The sequence below is a fragment of the Rhinatrema bivittatum genome, chromosome 10 (assembly GCF_901001135.1).
Source record: "Rhinatrema bivittatum chromosome 10, aRhiBiv1.1, whole genome shotgun sequence".
In the NCBI taxonomy this organism is placed as follows: Eukaryota; Metazoa; Chordata; class Amphibia; order Gymnophiona; family Rhinatrematidae; genus Rhinatrema; species Rhinatrema bivittatum.
Genome location: NC_042624.1, coordinates 25658617 through 25673236, shown reverse-complemented (window position 1 = coordinate 25673236; position 14620 = coordinate 25658617). Strand labels below are relative to the sequence as shown.

The 14620-nt window shown below is 42.7% G+C and overlaps 1 protein-coding gene across 2 annotated transcripts in view; it reads right to left on the bottom strand.

Annotated features, from left to right (window-relative positions):
* LOC115099900 (dimethylaniline monooxygenase [N-oxide-forming] 2-like) overlaps positions 1-13767 on the bottom strand; it is a 65787-nt gene extending 52020 nt beyond the window's left edge. The window contains exon 1 of one of the 2 annotated variants that reach the window (XM_029617878.1): positions 13680-13767. The gene's annotated coding sequence lies outside the window, so the exon portion shown is untranslated. The remainder of the gene's footprint in view (positions 1-13679) is intronic. The other variant, XM_029617879.1, reaches the window with a different exon arrangement.
* Between the last annotated feature and the right edge of the window lie 853 nt (positions 13768-14620).

Here is a 14620-nt window from a genome sequence, read left to right as displayed (position 1 = left end):
AGGGTAAACTGAGGTGCCAATTCTGGTAACAATAGATAAACAAAGGAAAAAAGGAATAAGTCAAAGTTACAATCAACAAGGAATGGAAGAACTTGGAGGCTTAAACAAGCTGGAAGGAAGATAGAGGCAGGTAGAGTAAATATAACAATACTAAATAGTTTAACGAGTTGGAGCTTATTCTTTAACCTGGAATGCCAATGTCCATTGTTCAGGAGGAAGTGTGTCCAAGACCTTGTAAGAAGGGAAGCTCAAACTAGTGAATATCTGGTGGATCTGGGAAGGCTTGGTGAAAGAGCCACGTCTTTAGTCTTTTTCTAAAGGTTAAGAGGCAGGGTTCAAATCTGAGATTTGCTGGGATGTTATTCCAGATAGAAGGTTAGTGAGGTTGCTATTGAACTTAGTGAGGTTGCTATTGAACTTAGTGAGGTTGCTTATTGCTTATTGAACTTAGTGAGGTTGCTATTGAACTTAGTGAGGTTGCTATTGAAAATAGACATATAAAACTAGCTAAACTTAGCTAGCTAGATTTAAGTTGGCTATGGGAGTGCTCTGAGATGGCCACGTAACTTAGGCGGTCAGCACTCAAACGTCAATGCTAGCCTGCTAAGTTGTTTCCCCAATGAAGCTCCTCCCCTAAATGCCCATTTTCAAACCACTAAATTTAAGCCACTCAGCAGGGATAAGTATTTGCCCAAGGGCTAGATAATTCTGAATACCGGAGCCAAGAAGTTTAAGCAATTATCTTCAACAGAAAGAAATATATGATGTAAATCTGCCACAAGAAGCCCGAAGCTGTTAAAATGGCCGTAAATTTCCTCTCTTTGAAGAAGAGAACTTAAAACCTGTCAGAAAATTTTCAGAAGAAATATTACTGGCAGCAAGAGGAAAAGGCTGGAAAAGATCTGTTCCTTATGCATGCATGCAAACTTTTATAAAACTAAAAAAAAAATCAAGCAACTTACAGTTGTAAGCCCAAAAAGCACACATATGGTATCATAGTAGAAGATAGTGAAAAAAGACCAATTGCCCATTCCTGGCCACGTTACAAAGATGTATCCCAACATATCTGCTAAGAATGTGGCCCCTTGGACTGAGGTGGGATTGGCACAACCTGCAGGGAAGAGCCCTACAGATCCCCACCATTGGCTGGCAGAGCCGGCTGTGGTAAAGGTCCAACTGGAGCTTCATCTATACCAGCCCTCGTTCCCCTTAGGTTGAACCCTTGGGTTCTGGGGCCAGAAAGTCTTAGGCACAGGCCTCTGTTGATGAAGTGAAGATCCGTGGAGGTAGTTGAGTCACAGGCCAGGATCCAGGGCTGGCTGAATACAGACGGAGTCAGAGCCAGGCAGTGGTCAGGGCAGGCGGTGTTCTGGGTGGTAAGAGTCAGGCAGTGGTCAGTGGCAGGCAGAGATCAATCTGTTTAGAGTCAGGCAATGGTCAGTGGCAGGCAGAGATCAATCTGTTTAGAGTCAGGCAATGGTCAGTGGCAGGCAGAGATCAATCTGTTTAGAGTGAGGCAATGGTCAGTGGCAGGCAGAGATCAATCTGTTTAGAGTCAGGCAATGGTCAGTGGCAGGCAGAGATCAATCTGTTTAGAGTCAGGCAATGGTCAGTGGCAGGCAGAGATCAATCTGTTTAGAGTCAGGCAATGGTCAGTGGCAGGCAGAGATCAATCTGTTTAGAGTCAGGCAATGGTCAGTGGCAGGCAGAGATCAATCTGTTTAGAGTCAGGCAATGGTCAGTGGCAGGCAGAGATCAATCTGTTTAGAGTCAGGCAGTGGTCAGTGGCAGGCAGAGATCAATCTGTTTAGAGTCAGGCAATGGTCAGTGGCAGGCAGAGATCAATCTGTTTAGAGTCAGGCAGTGGTCAGTGGCAGGCAGAGTTCAATCAGAGTCAAGAATCAAGGTGAAGTCAAAACCAGACTTCCATCTGAGGGAAGATGGGATGGATAGGCAGGTAGGGAGGCAAGCAACAGCACAAGCAGGCAGGAGAAGACACTGAAGACTGATGACTAGAAGATGAGGAACTGAAAACTGACCACAGGATGAAGGTGAAGAGCTCAGAACTGACTACAGGATGAAGACAAAGACGAAGTACTCAGGAAGGAGAACCAGGGACTGCCAAGACAAAGACCAGGAATGAAGACCAGGAACACACTGAGGCAATACACTTTACCGGAGGTAGTTGACCTATTGCTGATGAAAGGAGAGGAGGCTGAAGTGTCTTTTTATAGGCCCATACCACTGATGTCATCATCCGGTGCCACCAAGGATTTCCTGCTGTGGCCCTGTTCACATGGACGTGGCTTAGGGAATCCCAGGGAGATAATGGCATTGGAGGCAGGCCAAGCATGGGTGCCTGCCGCACATTCAGGTCACAGTCAGTGGGAGTGGCCAAAGAGGACAGAGGAGCATGGCGGCTCACCATGCATCTGTCCGGGGGCCTCCACCAGTGGGGCTGCCAAACACAAAAATATCACTTTTTATCCAAGTCAGTTATGGTTTTCTTCTTCATTGGTTTTCTACCATCCTGAATGGAGTGCAGATGATCCCATGCTAAATGCAGCACCCAAGTCCCCTCCATGTCTGTTCACCATGCTTTTTTGTATTAAGCTAAACACCTAACAAAACTGGTGAGGCTCAGAGGCTGTTGTCTGAACATCCGGCCTTCTAAGCTCCTGTGGCCATACTGGACAGTACCTAGCATCAGCCTCCTGGTACCTACCCTATTTTCCCATGGCCAGCAGTATCACAAAACTGTGCTTTCCTTTATCTGACACTTGTTTATGCTTTATCACCTGTCTGCATAGCACCTGGTCCCCACCCGGTTGGTTTCTAGGTGATTGTATCCTGCTGGAACTAACCTGACTACCCACCTCGCCAATAGTATCACTAAGTTGTGCTTTATCAGTCGCTAGTTTTTGACTTTTCCCTTTACTGGACAGTACCTGCATACCAACAACCTGTCCAAATTTAACATGCAAGAAATGCAATGTACTCCTGCTTATATTATAAAAATGTATAAATTCCTTATGAAATTACAGACTGGTAAATGAAGCTAAAGTTTTATGAAATGCAAATGCATGGCATATAATTAATATAAGGAGGTGGTGGTGGTATAATGATGATGCACTCAGTTTGATTAAAGACTTTAGAAAGAGGCGAGTATCTCGTTAAATTATAGAGAAGATCTTTAATGAGATGAAATAAGCATGTCTCTTTTATGACTTTGAAAAATAATGTAATTATAATGCTTATTTCATTGCCTTACCCCAGTGTCTTGAGTAAACTGTCAGATCTGATGTTTTTTTTATTGGCTAGAGCAAGGGTGGCCAACTCCAGTCCTCGAAAGCCTCAAACAGGTCAGGTTTTCAAGATATTCACAATGAATATGCATGAGAGAGTTTTGCATAATTCTATAGTTGCAGTGCATGCAAATGTATTTCACACAGAATTTGTGAACCATGTGGGAAATTCTATTTGCCTGGATTAAATGTTTGTGTGTCAATGCAAAAAACCCGAATCGTTGTTGTTTAAACCCATATATTGGCCAAGAAGCAGACTGCATCCTCCTGGGCCAAGGTATTGAGAGACGTTGTTTGAACCTATAGTAAATAAGTTACCTTTTAACTAAATGGTTCCTCACATTCATGCAATTAAACAAGTTGGCTATTTGTATGCTCAACTGCCCATGACGGTGGGGAACTCAAGAAAAAGGCAACAAAAACTGACTTGGATAAAGAGTGTTATGCAAATGCTGCAGTTGAAAGGTGTAACAATACTAAGGGCAATTTAAAGTGCAACTCCCTATATCACTATATCAACATATAACAAAGATAGAGAGACATATAACATAAAGTTAATGTTTATTAATATAGAAAACCCCCCGTTTTTTTTAACCCTACATAGACAAATTAAAACTAAGCTAGCACATCCATCCACATACACCACATTAAAAATATTGCATGAAGTTTGGCAAAATTAATGCATAAATGTTTCTTTTATGTTTGTATAACTATACATTCAATATTTCAAATACAAATATGCAAAAAATCACGTATATAAGAATTCAACAAGTTTGAAATTCATCTGTAATAGGTCCGACAAAAGATATCTTCGTTTCGCCTCTGTAGTCTTGAGGCTTCCTCAGGGACTATTTTAATAGCGTTATACTTGCAGTCATGCAATTGCCATGTTCAATTCACTGCCGCCGAATTCGGGTGTCCGAATTCGGCGGCAGTGAATTGAACATGGCAATTGCATGACTGCAAGTATAACGCTATTAAAATAGTCCCTGAGGAAGCCTCAAGACTACAGAGGCGAAACGAAGATATCTTTTGTCGGACCTATTACAGATGAATTTCAAACTTGTTGAATTCTTATATACGTGATTTTTTGCATATTTGTATTTAAAATATTGAATGTATAGTTATACAAACATAAAAGAAACATTTATGCATTAATTTTGCCAAACTTCATGCAATATTTTTAATGTGGTGTATGTGGATGGATGTGCTAGCTTAGTTTTAATTTGTCTATGTAGGGTTAAAAAAAACGGGCAGTTGAAAGGTGGGCAAGCATTTGGTTTCTTGCCCTTAAAATGTGCTATCATTTAGTGAGCATGGCCCATGCACATCCCTTGTCTTTTCTATAGGGGACTGATGACATTGGACTGATTTTGTATATTTGAAAAGGGATAATAAGACCTATATTTTAATGAGGCTGGTAATATATTCTGTGACTCACAGGTTGACCCCCCATATGATATTATACACTCATTAATGGTGTAATTGCCACGATTTGAGCTTTTGAGGCCAATTTTGTTATCTAAGAATATGATTTTGAATATTCAAATTACTCTCATGAATTGCAATTTGCCCCATTATCCTTTCTGGTCTCTAAATGGTTGATTCAATGATTCCAGGTAGAACATAAATAATGCTGGTGGAACAATATTTCCATTTGACCCTAGAAACTCAATGGCAGTGTTACGAACAAACCTACTGGCAATTATTAATAAACTATCCAGCTGTAAATTAATTCAGAAGAAGCATTGCTGTTCCTGATCTGGCTAAAAAAGATTTAACATTTCTTTTAGAATTATGATGGACTTGAAATTGGAAAGACATGATAATTATCATTGCATTTCCTTAATAAAATGAGTAGAGGAAGGAATTCAATGGATGGATTTGACTATAATGGGTAAATTTTAGTTGGATTAACCCCATTTTTACTCACCTGGTACATGGGTGAAAAGAAAGTTTTAATCAAGCTAAATCAGCCATATCTGGGAAAGTGGATTTTTAGCTGCCAAAACGTAAGAGCAGACTTTCATGACAGGGGTACTTTGGCCGTACAGAAGGAAGACTTTTGTTGGTGTTTCAGAAGCATGTTTGGCAATTATCCATATACATTTCATTTAAACAAATGAAAGCGCATGCACATTTCCAGCACCGTGTAAAGTGTATGTAGAGTGTCCCATTGATTTACCTAAGAAAATCAGAACTACAAGTCTATGCATGCAATGACATGGAGCCAAGTGACAACCCTACTTCTTACCTACGGGCTGCACTGGAGCCTCCAAGCTCCACCTCCAACACAAAATCCAACACTGCACATGTGTCTCAGCTCCTTGATCTTTCCCAGGTCAGGCCCCACTCCTGACATACAAGGAGCTTGGTGGAGCCTGCCCACAGCATCAATGATATCTCTTCTGGGCTAGCTCCATGACCAGGGTTGCTGGTATGGCTCCCAGGCAGCATTTTTGCTGCCTCATGCATTTTGGGGCTCTAAGTCACTAACTAGTTCACCTAATAAAAGAGCCAGTCCTGAGTAAGCACAATTGTTCTTTAATCAAAGGACTCTTCCAAAAAGGTGTTGCCAGGGGAAAAGTATTAATAGTTTTGTAGCATTAGAAAAAGTTGTCCGACAGCAGCATGCATCTGCACCTTCCAATACAGGTGAGTGCCAGGATGGCCTCTGCCTGCTTTGATACCAAACCTAGATCTTACTCCTAAGCTGAGAGGCCTGTTACAAGAAGTGTTATTGGAAAAGTTGTAATCAAAGAAGAAGAGAATAATGTAACTAATTGATTGAAACATCTTTCGTCTTTATATCAGCCTGTAAAGGGATATATTAGAGAGCCCCAGAACACTTTAAAATAAGAAGGAAAAACTTGATCCAACTTGTTCTAGCCAGAGTAGAAAACCAGATCATAGGGTGACCTTCCACAAGACAAAGGCCACTCCTACATTTCCACATACGATGTCAGTGGTGGGTTGTAGGAACCCATCCTCTGGAGACTCATGCTTCAAAATCTCTCTCTTGGACCAAGCGGCATCTTCAAAGAGTTGTCCAGGGAGCTAAAGAGTTTAGCCCTGCCCTGATAGACAGCCCTCGATTTGTCAATAGGCCCCCATTATGTTTGTGCCTAGGGCAGAAAACATCTAGGGGAAGCAGGCTGACTAAGATTTGTCACCTCCCAGCTCTATTGAAGCTCATTCAGCAGAGATCAGTCCTGTGCTACTCTGTAAAAGATCAATACAGATGATGGCACAAAGTGCCTAGAAGTGGCAAAATCCTAAAGCTGCCCCTGCAGATAGAGAGGGAGCGCAGTAAGCTAGAGCTGGACAGGCTAGGTTTTCTTTTCCTTTTTCCCCCAGAAAACAAAGAGAGATGATTGGGATTTTTTTTTTTTTGCTGTGTTCGGGGGACAGTGGTCTTCTGGGAGCAGAGAGGCCCTCCTACACGTGGGCCATAAGCCATCACAAAGGGGCAGCAACAGCCCGCAAACTGTCATACAGGCCCAGTGTGCGCAACAACAAGCATTATAAAAGTGTTTTAACCAGCAACAAATGCCAATTACATAAATAGCACAAGCTGTGCAAGGAGCTATGACATGACCTACCCCGCTGGCTCCTGGAATACTTAAGATGGCTCCAGCAGAGGGCCTGGACTGCTCCTTGGTAAACTTTGAATGAACTGCCCGGCTGACAGGATGGCCAGAGTCCATGTAAACCACTTACCTAGGCAACTTTCTTAGACAGCAGCCAGGATGTCTTTTAAGCTGCAAATCCAGACAAAAGGGCCAGCCACCAGCCTTGAAAGGTCTAGGTGTACCCTAATCGGAGGTCTCTCATGTGGGTTTAATATGCATCCTGTTATACTTTTTGCTTAATTGTTAAATGTATTGCAAGTTGAACCTTGTAAACTGTTATGATGGCTTTACCGAATGACGGTATATAAAACTCAACAAATAAATAAATAAATAAATAAATAAATAAAAGTGTGCCAACAACAGTTCCGATAGGGAATCTTCCAGCCTGAGGAGCGTCCATGGAGCCATCACCAGGTCTAAGGCGTCACAGCAAGGCATTTGCTGTGGATCTCAGAACAGGACTGGCCTGATTCCTTCACTACTCATAGGATCTAGGTCTACCGCCCTGCTTCAGCTGTGGCGAGAGAGTCCCTTTCGCCTATGAGTGTAACCGGGTGACATACTTACCTATGGATGTCTATCTGATGACCCCCCCCCCCCCCTATTTTTGCAATTTTGTAGACATTCCTCACTTGGGGTTCTCCATTTTCATGGTTTTGTTGGGATTGGATGGCTCCTCTATGCAAGCCCTAGGAGATTTGGGAAGTGTAAAAACTCTCATATGGAGGGAGCTGGTCAAAAGGGTGCAAATTGACTATGACAGGCAGCAATATCCAACCAGCCCAGGTTTTGCTGAAGACTCCAGCCTGACAAATATCATAGAAGTAGGAGTACTTCCCTGGCTCTCATACCCCAATGTCCTGGGACATGAGTGTCCAGGTCCCAGGATCTGGAGTTGGCATATCACTGGTCCAGCCAGCTCAGTCTTCATGTTAAAGGACCCAGACGTATTCATCAGGGAACCAAAGATACTCAAATCCCAATGGCAGTACCATTGGGAGAAGCTCAATTATTTCTGGCACTGTAGATAGTTTTCCTGGAGGACCCCTAAGTATTTTAGGATCCCTTAGTAGCCCCTACCTTCCTAAGAATAGGATTGGGAAGGTAGCCCTGGTAACTTTAGTCATGCTGAAAGGGAAGCTGAGTCATGTAAGTTTGCCTGGAAATACTGATAGTAGATGGGAAGCCAGTACTTGGGTCAGAAGCTCATAACCTACCTCTGCCATTCTTCATAATGAGATGGGACTTAGTGTACTAAGTGGCCAGAGGGAAACCAGAGGTTAAAACATTTGAACAACTTCTGGTATCCTGGTTCTAGCGATAACAAGTGAAACTAGCCTACAACCAATTTCTAGAGTACTACTTAAGGGAAGAGAAAACTCAGGAGAAACTCCTGGCCCAGTTCTATTTGTCTGGCCTGTACAGGCAAGTTCAGGACTATTACCAGCCTGCCCTACAAGCCAGATAACCAAACACACTGTAGTTTGAGCAGCTGCTCTGGTGCCAATGCCCATGATAGAAACCCCTTTTGAGAGAATTGTTGTGACCTGGTGGGAACCTTGGACATGTTGGCCCATGGAAATAAATATATCTTTGTCATCCTGGACTACGTCACCCAATATCCAAAGAATGGTATCCTTATAGAATATGAAGATCCAGATGTAGCAACTGCCTTAATGGAGGTCTTCTCACAGGTCAGGTTGCCTAAGGAGACATTTACTATCCAAGGGACCCCATTCATGTCCAGAGTGATGAAGCAAGTGTACACATTACTGGGAGTGAAAGCCCTCCGACCTCAGTCTCCCTCCCAGAAGCCTATGTCTAGTCAAATGCTTTAACAAAATTCTCAAAGAGATGCTGAGGAGGTTTATCATGGATGAAAGCAAGAACTTGGATTTGCTCTTGCCCAATATACGGTTTGCAGGCTGAGAAATTCATCAAAGCTCATCCGGTTTCTCCCGATTTGAATTGCTGTATGGAAGAAGACTAAGGGTGATCCTGTATGTAGCCCTAGAAATCTGGGAAGAGGAAGCAAGCCCAGGACTGAATCTGCTTCGCTATGTAAACTGGATGCACCAATGGTTAAAGAAGTCTGGAGAAGCTGCTCGCCTGTATCTGAAGAAGACCCAAGCTACCCATGCCCGGGAATATAATTGGTGTGCTGTCCATTTTTAAAAATGTTTAGAAAACTTACTTAGAAATTGTTTTTGAAGAAGCTTTCAATGTATAGGCTTTGGCTTTTATTGGTGTAAATTTTATTGCTTTAGGTTAAGGAAATTTTGTGCCAGTAAATTTATATTATGTTGAATTTTTCTGGGTGCAATTTCTGAAACCCGCACTGGACATATTTTGTGAAGTTGCGGGGTAGAAGACATTTCAAATAAATAAATAAATAAACACATAAATAGATCCAGATGTTGTTTCTGGGGGAGACAGTATGTGAAGGGTTATATGGGAGAGAGCCCCAGAACGCCTTAAAATACCAAAGCAAGGCATCTAACGTGGTCCACCTTAAAACCCAGCCGGTGGGTATCCAGGCATTTCCTTGGGAGAGGGGTAAAAGCTCAGATGCAGGGAAGGAGAATGCAGAAGACAGTACACCAAGGCTGCTTACATTTGAATACCATAACTCTGAGAGAAGCTTCTGAGGTAAGCAGGCTTTTTGGGGGGTTGATTTTGTTTTTCTGTAAGTAACAAAGTATTTTGTGTGAGAAAAGGTCAATGTCCAGACTGCTTCTGCCCTTCAGCACCCTTCCTAATCCAAGGGCCACTGCCGGACTACCACTCACCCAGAGTAAATGAGAAATCCAACTGAAGACTATGCAAACTATCAAAAGAAACTGGATTGTAAATATTTCTTTGACATTCTTCTTCATTAAAAAAGACTTTGCTTGAGAACTGCAGTCTGGTAATTTGGACAAAAGCAAAGAGTACCATATTCAATTCAGCAGAGGGTCTAACAGAATGAGATTTTGTCTCCCTGTGAGAAAGGCAGACTTTTTTTGTGTGACCAAATGAGCAATGTGGTGATATGAGTAGAGGTCTTAAGCGTATTTGTAATTTTTTTAATCCCTCTGCCATTCCAGAAGTCCATCAGAATGCAGACCTACAAAATAAAGGTCATTGAGGTCAGCATCATTTGTTGGACAAATGGTGGGATTTGAAGATCCCGCCGTGCTGACCAGCCCCAAGACAGACAAGACGGTTATCCTTTTATATGACTAGAAAGTTATCCGGTTAACATTCAGGCAGGGTGGAGGCATTCCAGGGTGGAGCTGTCTGTCTGATTAACTGGGATCAAGGTGCAGTAAGGCCTTAACGTGTGTTAAACAGCATATATTTATTTATTTAAAATTTTTTATATACCGACATTCATCAAAGATATCACATCGGTTCACAGTGTAACGCAAACAGACGCCTGGAGTAGCGCTTTACATCGAACAAATATAACAAGTTAACAAAAGAGTAATTTAGGGGGGGGGAGATATAATGGGGAATATAGCATTAAGAGTTATAACCAAGATTTGCAATTATATACAATATGTACATTTATAGGAGAGAAAGTACACACATACATACATTTGAGCAGAATTTGAGATGGGAGGAGGGGTGGGAAGAGGGAGAAGTGGGGAGGGAGAGGAGGGGAGGGTAGGGTATATATCATGCGAGAGAGCACTATCGCAGTGATACTGCACAATAATTTGCATGGCCCTGCCAGAGTTCCCTCCCCTATTACAATGAGTTGCTTTGCATAGAATTTACATGGATGACTAATGCAAATCCATGCAAATCAGTTCATTATTAGTCAATTTCACGTTAATGTCTTATTGCGGCCAACCAAAGAGATTCATTAAATGCAACGTGGGAGCCCTGGGACCTTAACATGGGTCCCGAGGCTCCTGAATTACATTTTAAGAACCATGCAAGTCTAAAATATATCTCACGGCAAAACGGCACTCCCCAGGCCCTGCTACCGATTTATGAAGGTTTGGGGGTTCGGAGGGGGCTGATGGGTGCTTGGGGGTGCAAGGGGTGGGGTGGAGGTCTCACTGAACCCCAATAACTTTTTTATAGATTTGGGGGATGCAGGAGGCAGGGGGCACTATACCCGCAATGTTTTGAGGTCCCTATTGGGGTGGGAGGAGGGGAGGCAGTGAAATATTGAAGTATTTGGAAAGAGGGGCCACAGTTTATTTTTTCATGATTGAGTTGGGGGTGGAGCTGTCACCATTTCTGCACTTTATTCCCCCCCCCCCCCCCCCCCACACACACTTTGGGGGGATCGGAGCCTCCTTGGGAGGCGTCCCCAGGTTGAATGTGGCACCATTTTCTTTTTATGTGGTTGGCCCTTTAAGGTGAGGGTGGTCCCTTGAGGCTGAGGCTGCCGTCACACCTAAAGGGCCGCTGGCCATGTTGTTCTGTCCTGCCGTCTTTGGCTACAAAATGAAACAGAGTGGCATCCAGCCACGGCGACCCCTCCTCACCTCCCCGCAATGGTGGGATCCCTCCCGTGAAAAGAGATTGTGTCTTGGTGGCTCTCTAGGCCTCAGTTAGTTGAATAAACGCTCATTTTCAGTATTTACAGCTAACACAGCCCAAATAACTATAGGACTGCTGAGGAGCACTGCTAAAGTTACTCAGATAAACCTCTCTGGCTAACTTTACCATAACTACCGTAGGTATCGACGTCAGTGGTGAACCAGCACCGCTGAAATATCCCGGCAACATTAGGCAGATAGGTTTATCTGACTCCCTCTGCTATGGGTCTCATTAGTTATTCATTTTGTAGCTTTATGACTGGATCTGGGGAGAGAGGAGCTTCATGTAGCTGGTTTCGCCCTCCCCACCTATAATTTCTTTTCTTTCTCATCATTATTGTTTACGTTTCATACCACTTTTTCCAAATTTTGCTCAAAGTGATTTAGAACAGTAAAGTCGTCATGCAGAAAGCAGCGTTTCAAAGGGTAGAGCGGCAAACGTTCTAAGCCAGGTTAATAGTGGAGGAGAAAAAGACATAAGGTAGAGATTGACAATAACAGGTAAAAAACAAGATATAAAATTAGAAACAATAGACTGTGCCCAGCCTTGCTCTGTCTCCTCAGCAGATAAATTCCTGTAACTGGAAATAACTTTTTATGTAAGAGGACGGATAGCTATTGGCATGGTAGAGGTGAAAAAGGTTATGTAACATCAGGTTATATTAGAAAAGAATTTCCCACTGCGCAGTGATGAAGGTAGATCCGCCGGAGAATGGGGGCATCTGGGCAATCCCGAATGCATGCAGAAATGTGTACGCCATGCTACTGACAAGACTTCTGAATAGCCCAGCGTCACTGAGGTAAGGATCGACTTTCATCACAGCGCAGTGGCAAATTATTTTCTAGATTATCTGGGTCTTAACCTCTTTCACCTCTATCATGCCAATAGTCTGAGCTTTTTTTTGGGACAGAATTGAGGACCAGATCTTGGAAGAGAACGTCTTCGCACGGATTCTTTTAGTACTATTCTGATTGTGTTCACTTGCCGGTTCTTTCTGCGTTCTGCCATTATGCAGCCGACTGTTTTCTTATCTCTCTCATCTGTTTTATTATGGCAGACATCAGATGAGTAGAAGGAGAGGGTGTCACGTACAGTGTGCCAAGTCCCCCTCTTTTCTTTCTAGGTGGCGGATTGTTACCTGAGTAAGAAAATGCCATACTGGGTCAGAGCAAGGGTCCATCAAGCCCAGCATCCTGTTTCCAACAGAGGCCAAACCAGGCCATAAGAACCTGGCAAGTACCCAAAAACTAAGTCTATTCCATGTAACCATTGCTAATGGCAGTGGCTATTCTCTAAGTGAACTTAATAGCAGGTAATGGACTTCTCCTCCAAGAACTTATCCAATCCTTTTTTAAACACAGCTACACTAACTGCACTAACTGTTAATCTTTTTATGGTAACAAGTCTGTGTGTGGGGTGCCCCTATCTTCTTTGACCTGGAAATGCCTCTCCTTCAGCCTCCATTCTTTTGGCAGGGTGTTTAGATGTCTACGTTCCCTGCCTTCTAGGACATCACAAGGTTATTTCTGGAAGAGGGATGTTCTCATTTTAAGAACAACAGAGACAACGTAGCAACATTTCTTGTTCTGCTTTTTATCATTTCCAATCCAAAACACAAAACCCAACAAAATGTCATTGTTTTCCATGTGGTTTGGGGACTTGCTGTGCCCCACAGTTGCAAGAGGAAACCCCTACCTTATGCCACCGTGTAGCAACTCCCCCTATCCTTCTCCCTACCTTTGCAGGCCCCCAGCTCCCTGCACCCTCAGCTTACCCTCATGTGGTCCCCAGGTCCATCCTAACTGATACATTTAGATCTGCTTTGGCTTCTGCCAACTTTACAGAAATATGCAAGATCTGTTTTGAGAACTCAAACTTGCTGGATACACTAGTTGAAGGTTTTCTTCTAATTAACAACCATGAGATTTTTTGCATAGCGACAGTCAGAAAATAACTAAGAATTGCACAAAGTCTGAATTTCAGGTTATTCATACTTAGCTTGAAGTTAAACTATAAGCTTTAGTGCCACACCTGCTAGCTCCTAAGGATTAAGGCATACCATGAATTCAGCTAATGCAAAGATAAAACTCCTGCAACCTGCCTAGGTTTCACCTTTGTAAGCAGTTACCTAGAGGTTAACCCCTATTAGACATAACAGCATATGGGCTTAGGGCACCTCTAATAACTTATCTGCTGTACTCACCCTTCTCTCCAGCTTCCAGGCGCCTTTCCCTTCTTGGCTGTGCTTGTGGTCTGTTATGTTCACTGTGGCTGACTGAGCCGGTGTGCTCCTGCTAGGGGAAAAAAAAATATGTTTATGCAATAGGACCTCTACAAGAAAAGGGGAGGAGCTTCTCTCCAAAAAATGAAACGCCTTTTGTTTTAAACTTATTTTATGTTTTTTTGGCAAGAGACTACCATGAGCTCACTGCAAATATATTATCTGAGCATGCAGCCCTTTAACAAAATCCCTACTACGGCATGAAAGTGATCAATTATTTCTTTATTTAAGTGATGTACCTTACAGCTTTTTGTATAGAACATAACAATAAAATCAAGGAGAGCAAGGCTGCTGTCACATCATTTTCTATTATACAAAACCTACAAAGGTAGCAGCAAACACAAGACACGAGACACACACACACACACACACATATAGACACACACACACACATATACACACACACACATATATATACACACACACACACACATATACACACACACACACACACACACACATATACACACACACACACACACATATACACACACATATATACACACACATATATACACACACACACACACATATACAGACACATCATTTATTCAGCCAGCAGCAGCGAGTTCCATAGGGCAGAGATTACAGCAGAACAGTATCATCTGGAGCAGTAACAGTTTCTGCTGGCACTATTCCAACACAACTGCTCCAATTATACAAATATGATTCTGATTGAATTGCCCATGCATGAATTTAGTATCTAGTTCCTCAGTCTTTTCCCATTCTAATATATGAATGGCCATATTGCTTAGTTAGAGCCTCCTCTTTCATCCAACATTGCAATTTACACAGCTTGGCAAATAAAAGAGCCACTTAGGAAAACTTAGAATAGCCTTTAGGGAAGAGTGTGGCCCAGGATA